The sequence below is a fragment of the Pongo pygmaeus genome, chromosome 2 (assembly GCF_028885625.2).
Source record: "Pongo pygmaeus isolate AG05252 chromosome 2, NHGRI_mPonPyg2-v2.0_pri, whole genome shotgun sequence".
Lineage (NCBI taxonomy): Eukaryota > Metazoa > Chordata > Mammalia > Primates > Hominidae > Pongo > Pongo pygmaeus.
This window is the reverse complement of record NC_085930.1, coordinates 49,703,320-49,712,099: the sequence shown is the minus strand read 5'-3', so window position 1 is coordinate 49,712,099 and position 8,780 is coordinate 49,703,320. Positions and strand designations below refer to the sequence as shown.

Below are 8,780 nucleotides of genomic sequence, written 5' to 3'. Positions count from 1 at the left end.
CTCCCAAACAGTGTGAATGCTTCAGAGAAATATTTTGTGAAAGGAAAAGTCAATTGATGTGGCAACCTTCACTGTTATTTATTTCAAGAAATTGCCACAGCCACCTCAATCTTCAGCTACCACCTCTCTGATCAGTCAGCAGCCATCAAACATTGAGGCAAGACCCTCCACCAGCAAAGATTATGACTCACTGAAGGCTCAGATGATTATTAGCATTTTTAGCAACAAAGTATTTTTAATTAAGATATATACATACATTTTCATTTCACACATAATTGTATTTCACACTTAATAAACTACAATATAGTGTAAACACAGCTTCTATATGCACTGCAAAACCGAAAAATTCATGTGACTTGCTTTAAATGATATACTCTTTATTGTTGTAATCTGAATACAGATCCGCATATCTGTGAGATATACCAGTATACAACACAGTACAGTGGACTTCTGAGCAACTTAGGGGTTAGGGGAACTCACAAATTAAAATCTGTATACAACATTTGACTCCCCCACAACTTAACTACTAATAGGCTACTGTTGACCAGAATATTTACAGATAATGTGAACAGTCAGTTCACACATATTTTTTTCTGATATGTATTCTTTTCTTGTATGTATTGTTATATGTATTTTGGTTATTAGAATCTTTTACCATATTCTTACATAAAGTAAGTAGAGAAAACGAAATGTTATTAAGAAAACCGTAAGAAAGATAATATATTATATATATATATTTATTATTCACTAAGTGGAAGTTGATCATCATGAGGATCTTCATCCTCATTGTCTTCACATTGAGTAGGCTGAGGAGAAGGAAGAAGAGCAGGGGTTAGTCTTATTGTCTCAGGGGTCATGGTTACCCTGCAAGTTTTTTCAAACTGTTGTAAATCTCCAAAAATATTGGTATATTTATTTTAAAAAATCCATGCATAACTCTTGTTTCTCTTCAGATCATATAAATCTTTCATCTTTTACTAAAGATTTCCGTGGGGAGGAACAGTTATGAGTCTTTATCCAGTTTCTGAGGCCTCGTGTTTCACGAGGCTAAATTATGAGTGTTAAAAATTAGACCAGCCTGTCCAACATGATGAAACCCCATCTCTACTAAAAATACAAAAAACTAACCGGGCGTGGTGGCTGGCGCCTGTAGTCCTAGCTACTCAGGAGGATGAGGCAGGAGAATAGCTTCAGCCCAGGAGGTGGAGGTTGCAGTGAGCTGAGATCGCGCCACTGCACTCCAGCCTGGGCAATAGAGGGCAACTCCGTCGCAAAAAAAAAAAAAAAAAAAAAAAAAAAAATCCATGCATAAATGAACCCACACAGTTCAAATTTCTGTTGTTTGATGGTTAACTGTAGTGTTAACTATAGCCACCATATTAAACATTAGATCTTCAGAAACTGAAAGTTTGGACTCTTTGACTAACATCTCCTCATCTCCCCCATGCACCATTAGTAACCATCATTTTACTCTGTTTCTGTGAGTTTGACTTTTTTTTTTTTAAGATTCCACATATAAGTGATGTCATAGTTTTTCTTTCTCTTTTTGAGTTATTTTACTTAGCATAATTCTTTCCAGGTTCATTCATGTTGTTGCAAATGGCAGCATGGATGAACCTGTTTGAATAATATTTTACTGTGTAATTATACTACATTTAAAAATTCATTCACTGATGGACACTAAGATCATTCCTATATCTTGTCTATTGTGAACAACACTATAATGAACATGGGTGTGTGCAGATACCTCTTCGAAATAGTAACTTAATTCCTTTAGACCTATACCCAGAAGTGAAACTCTTGGATCATCTGGTAGCTCTATGTTTAAGTTTTTTGAGGAACTTCATATTGTTTTCCATAATGGCTATACCAATTTACATTGTCACCAAAGTGTACAAGGGTTCCCTTTTCCCATATCTTCAACAACACTAGTTATTTCTTGTCATGAGATTGATTTTTATAATGCCCCTCAAAGTAGTATAATAGCATAATACCTAAGTAAAATTTAAAAAAAAATCTATGAGGGGCTAGACAATGAGATGCAGATTCACAACTCTCTAATAATCTTTCTTAACCCCAGGAGAGATTTAGAAGTATTTTTCAAACAGTGATTGACACCCATGGGTGAGTCATAAAGTCAATTTGGTGAGTCACAACCATTATTTTTGAAAAGAAAGAAATAAAAGAGAATGGATTAGAATAGAGTACCAATTCTTAATGGCATTAAGTATATTTTCATGAAATGTGTATGTGCACACATGTATATGTGTGTGCACATGTACTCACACGTGATCATGGTGTAAGTTTTTTCTTCTTGTGATTTACAAAATGATTTTTATACCTTTTTTTTTTTTGCACACCAGAGTAGCTACATATACAAAAATTTGTGAAAGACACTGAATTTAGAGAGGGAGGGAAGAATGGACAGTGTGTTTTTCTAGGCACTAATATATAGAAAGGAGAGGAGGATTTGAGGTTATGGTATATCAGTAATATCTGACATTTATCAATACATTTTATCTGAATCAGCCCTGTGTTCTGCATTTTACATGAAAGATCTAATTTAATTTTTACAACAGTACCATGAGATAGGGCTATTAATGATAATAAATATTTTATGAGGAGAAAACTAAGAATTAGAGAAACCCAATAACTTGCCAAAAATGTCAAAGTATGCATTGGGAAGAGACAAAACTCAAACCTAGGAAAGCTTACTTCTGAACCTGTGCCTTGAACCATTATGCTATAAGATTTTTAGAGCAAACATTCTGTATGGTGAGTTACAGACCAGTTTATAAGCTTTAACTGCTGCTTAGACTAGTGGTTCAATGCCCTTGCTGTTTTTGCCCTGCCGTTTCTCAGATCATGCCTTTCCAGGTACAGTGCACAACATTCACTTCATGTTTGGACTACTAGAAGATTCTTTTCTCAAGTCTCTTGCTCTCCTCTGATCTAGCCCAAATGTAACAACAGAGCATCTTCCTCTAGAGTCTTTGGATTGTTGTCACTCTCTAGTAATAGCTTTTACATTTCTTCATTGTTTATTTTGATCAAATCAAAATGTCTTGGGAAGTTATTTAATTTCCCTGAATACAGTTTGCTATTCTGTAAATAAAAATAATATTATTTCAGTGTTAAAGTGGTCAAAAGAGGTAATATGTGCACAACAATTTACACATTGCTTGAGAAATGACATGGATCCAATAAATGAGAGCTATTTTTATTAATATGATAGAATATAATGTGTATTTGATAATTATTTAACAAATATTTAGAGTAACTATTCTTAGTGTTTTATTAGTCTAATTAAGCTTCCAGGCAGGCCCTCTACTAATTTCTCCTTCTTACCTCTTTTAGTTTTCATCTCCCATCTATTAGCTGTCCTCCAACTCTGAATTTATCATCCTTGACTTTGACCGTTCACATGTTTAATTCCTCTAGTCTGACATGTTCTCTTCATTGTGAGCTATGGTTCCTTTCATTCAAAACTCTATCTAGAACACATAGCCTTCACAAAAACTTTTGGTTAATGATAGTTTCTTCAGTAATTGTTGCAATTACACTGCATATGTTGGTATATGCTTGGGCTTAGCTCTAATTATAGCCACATATCCTGAAAGCCAAGGAAACACTCTATGTGGTATGTGGTGTCACTTGAGTTTGTTCGGCTCTCCTATAGACATGAAGTTCCCAGAGAAGGGTCACATTTATGAGTTAGTTACACCTTTTATGGAGGGCTCTATACAGTTTTCTGAACAGCGGAGCTATCCCTCATAATTGTCAAGCCCTTTGGTGTTTTTGTAATGTTCCCTCTTGAGAAGGATATATATGGTATCACAAAACCCCATTTCTCTTGCTGAGCCCCAAAGAAGATGCTGATTTCATTTTCAGATGATGTGTTCTTATATTCTTACTTGAACCCCTTTGCCATTTATACCATCCAAAAAATCATACTAACGTCCCCTCCTCCAGCAAGGGAATGACATGTAAAATGACATGGCGTTTTTCTTGATTGCATTGATATATAGTCTATTTTTTATTATTAGGCATTTTGTGATTATTTTAAGAAGCTATGCCAAAAGGTTGTGTGGGCAGCCTGAGTCTCAAGAGGCTTTAATGATAATATCTTGGCTCAGAAAGGATATGATGTTTATTGACTATTTCTCTAAGCAATAGAAGTCTTTATTGAACAGTGAATACTTTCAATATTGCATTTCATATTTGTAGGATTAAAAAGGTTATATGCAAAATAAATCAGGCAATATCAGCTTGGCTCAGTCCCATTCCATAAACCTCAGCTCATGTAAAGCTACAAGATTGATTTCTCAATATTCAATTTCTCAGCAGAGCAAATAGTCAAGACATGCATTAGACTCTGCTCTTAAAAAAAGGCATTAGCATTTGCTCTTTCACGCATAATGATATTGGCTAGATCTTCAATTTGCTTCGGATTTTCCCCATCTTTTCCATGTCCCGCATTACCTCCAAAGTCAATAATAGTTTAGTGCATGGAAGAGTCACAGCAGTATGAAATAGAACGTGAATATATTTGATTTTAAAAAAACAGTCCAAGTGTTTGTAAACTATGAGGCTTGATTCTAGCACCTTCTCTCAGGCAACACTTGCATTGGGATCAGGGGAAAGTTGGCTCATCTAAAACCCCATCCAACCAACATGCAGAAATAACTTTACCTATAATCTCTGCGCTAACACTGAAATCTAGCTACTTCTGATTTTCATAGAGGCACGTAACAACACTGCACAACAGACGAATGGAAGAAACTGAGTACTACTTTCAGGGTTTTCTCTGTATGCGTTGTACTTGGGGTTATAGAGTGCCCAGGGATGTATATTCCTTCCCAGCATGACTTGAAATTGGAAATAAATATGCTGGAATGCAATTTGCTTGAGGTAAAATGTTATGTTAGAACACATTATTCTAGCAATATCGTTTATATGTAGTTTATACGTAATATCACTATTTTTGGTGCAGATTATTTGAATACAAGTCCAAAAGCAATAGTTGTTTTGTGTTAAAACTAAGAAACTGTGCAGTATTCATCAGTAGTGAAATTATCAGTGGATACTGCAGTTTCTTAGTCTTTAACACAAAATATTATATGTATTATACCTAACATTAAATAGGTACTGTTGCCTTACAGTGAGAGAACACCTCAGGCAGGAAGAAACCAGTGATCACAGCTGTCTGTCTCTCCTCCAGGGGTTTCACCTCTTGTCTGTTTCAGCCTCAGCCTCATCAGCTGCTAGGGAAAAAGAAGGGGAGGGAATGTTATCCAGCTGAGATGGCAGCTGCCACCACCCTGCCTGTGCCCTCCAGCTTTCTAATCACAAGGTGGAACATTTTCAAGGGGAAGTTTATTAGAAAAGTAAAAGGAAAACAAAACAAAGCCCCAAGTGAAAGAACAAACATAAAGAAACAGACACATTTTCAGATAATAGCTCTTTTAAGTTTTAAAGTTTACCCCAGACTGGCTGGCAGTGGCCTGGGCACAGGAAGCCAAGCTTCTATCTGTACTGAAGCTTTTGTCTGACCAAACTACACTGACTTAAGCTTTAAGTTCTTTTGTCTTGTCTCAGTGTTAGAACCAGAGTGATCGCCGGGACCCATGGGGATTTTGAATGTTCTCCATTAACTCAGAAAATTAATGCTATTCTTCCACTTGTTTCACTTTCTATGTTCACTTCTAGTGGCTCTCGTGGGTCCTGGTTTGGAAAGAGAAGGGAACAGCACTTTCTGGACCATAGTGCTTTCTCTAGTCTTTGGAAAATGGAATTCAGTGTGATACCAGCATTTATATTGTGAGGTAATCTCAAAGTGTCTAAAATTCCTGCTATGCTTTTGACCCGTTTAGGACTCTCTGGTTCTTCAGAAGCAAGTTCATAATTCACTAGGTAAACTGGGTTTGATTCATAGCTTGTTTACTTTTCTCACCTGGGCTTGTTAGCAGTCACCTGGTCTTGTTATTAAGAATCACATTCCCAGGCACTTTAAATAGTTAACATGTGCTTCTTATTTCAGACCTTGCACAAATGGTTGGACCATCCATGAGGTCTTTACTCTTTCCTGAGAAATGCTTCTAGCTGTGATCACTTTTGGAGATTCTTTCATCCAACCCACTTAAACCTCCCTCCTGGATTTGACTCACTGTAGTTTAGAACGTTAACAAAATAACAAAGAATTCCACTTTCAATTTTACTTGATCTTTAAAGATTAAATTGTAGTCTGGTGAACCATGAGATTTAGAAAATGGAAAACTAAGTGCAAGTGTGAGATGTAGCTTTCATAAGGTAATTAATACAGATATAGACAAATATTAGCACTGAAGATGGAATCTCACCCCGTGTGCATGTGCCCTTGATGTATAAGATTGAACTCATGATTTTACTTCCAGAAAGACTTCCTTATTTTTGTCCTACACAGAAAGTTGAATAAAAACTAGACTTGAGTACCTGGGAATGAACTTGAGTCAATTCAATTCTTAATGTTTATCAAATCACTCACAAATCTCATGGATTATTCATCCCAAAGGATCTCTTCTCAATTCTTTTAACTTTAGTCTCCTTGCCACATTAGTCCTAGCTTTTTGTGATGCCTCCTAGACATCTTCCCAGGGTACACTCTAACCTGTATTTTGTTCCTTGTACTTACATTCTCCAGTTTAATCTTTAAGAATGTTGCTTTTATATTGTTCCTTTAGTTATTTCCACACTCCAATAATCCAAAGGATTATTTCCAAATTACTTCAACTGACATTCCCTATCTCTCCTTTGCCCTCATTATATTTCTTAATATTCATAATAATGTTGAATTATGGTATTTGTGACTCCTCACAACATGAAACAAAACACCTATGCAGTCTCATTTCTGCAGTTTCTTTTATCAGACCCCTTTTGCATTTTAATCTACAATCACCATTCCTTGTTCGCTCTGTGAGCTTTACTGCCTTTGCTCTCATTATTCCTCTACCATAAACATCATCTCCATACTCAACATATACAAATCCTATCCCAGCTAAAAGTAAACTCTTCATCTTCAGACAATAAGGATCTATCTTACTCCTCTTTGTATTCTGGATTCTTAGAAGAGTATATGCGTGTAGTGGGCTACCAAAACAAGAATAAAATAATGCATGAATAAACTAATATGAACACTCTGTTGAATCCTTGAATCTGCTGAAAATACCATTTTTGTCTCTCAACCTTTTCTGAAGTTATTTTATTTCCTCAATGTTATCTTCTTCTTCCTCTGTTAACATTCAGGGCTAACTGAGCTTTGCAAAGCCTTTGCTCACTAGGCTTCATCATATTCCTTCCCCGAGTTCTCATAATTAACTGAGCCATACCACACAATCTGGCCCTTCATTATACAGTCTTTTGTTGTTCTTCAATTGTTTCAAAGTATGTAAATCTCATCTGCCCAAGTTGACAACTCTCTACCTTCTCAAGGACAAAGATTGTGTCTTCACTATGCTGCACAAATCTGTCACAGTGCAAGGTCAACAGAGGAAAACAGTTGTTGAGATGACCCTCCAGCTGAATGAAGTCAGCCTTCAAAACTTTTAAAAATAGAATGTTGACCTTGCCAACTGAGAGTGTGGTAGCCAAAGCATATGGATCGTTCTTTCCTCAACAACAGAAAATAGCAGCAACCAGGCTCTTGTGACAATGTGTCCTTGAAGTGACTGCTATTTGGCTCCTTTCAGAACTCCAGTTGAGTGATATGTTCATAGAAGGAAGTCTAAGGCAACCATTCTCAACATTGGACTTTACACCAGCTATTTCAGAATATACAGAGAACTTGTTAAAATACAGATTCCAAGCTTATAATGGTTTATGAGAAAGTTTCTCACCTTAACCTCTGTTTCTTCTAATCCAGACATTCTTAAGTTATGCAATAAATATACTGCCCACTTTTTTATTGCTGGGTGAGTAGCGTCAGCATTGTGTGGTGGCTAGGATAGCCTTGCCTCTGGAGGCTGCCTGTGGGCTTGCCTTCATCTTATTCACTTAAAAGGTGTGTACATTTGATCAAGTTACCTGTTAAGCCTCAGTTTCCTCATTTGTATAAGGGGATATTAAATGACTGGCTCTTATGGTTGCTGTGCAGGTAACACACACATTTAGGAAACACACTTAACACTGCCTAGCTTATGGTGAGAATTAATTAAATATTAGCTATTTGTACTTCTTAAAATGGGCCATTTTAAGTAGTAAAAATAGCTAATATTTATTTTATATGACTCGTGCTTCTGCATAATCTGTAGACTGTTGAAATTACTGCACATTTCAAAGATAAAGAAAAACTTTCTTAAAATTTTATAAAAGTTGTGTTTTTGTTTCCATCTCTAGAAAACATAGTAGGTTATGGAAATTTTAATTCATTATGAAAAATATGGTAGGCTGTGTTTTATCAGATCATAAGAATTATATAACGATATTTTTCCTTTTTTATGCTTATCTGAAAATTCAGAATTGAATTTAAAAATTACTCACTTAATCCATATTAATTGGGGAGGATGATGTACTTCTCGTTCACCAACATGAATTTATGTTTTCATTATTTTTAATACAATCTTATTCTCATTGGTCTCAACCTTTTTTGTTTTAAAGAACAGGCTACTTTTAAAAAGTAAATAGTTATTTAATCTCAGCTTGTCAGAAGTTGTCAATTTAATTATTTTTAAAATTTTATTTTTGAAAAGCTAATGGATTCATGTGGTTTAAAGTGTGATACAATAAAATAACTGTCTCTCCATCCC

The 8,780-nt window shown here is 35.5% G+C and overlaps 1 non-coding gene across 1 annotated transcript; it reads left to right on the top strand.

Moving 5' to 3' along the window:
* Positions 1–933: 933 nt before the first annotated feature.
* On the top strand, positions 934–1,048 carry LOC129034290 (U5 spliceosomal RNA). Its single transcript, XR_008501796.1, has one exon. It is a non-coding gene; the product is annotated as a U5 spliceosomal RNA (small nuclear RNA).
* The last annotated feature ends 7,732 nt before the right edge of the window (positions 1,049–8,780 follow it).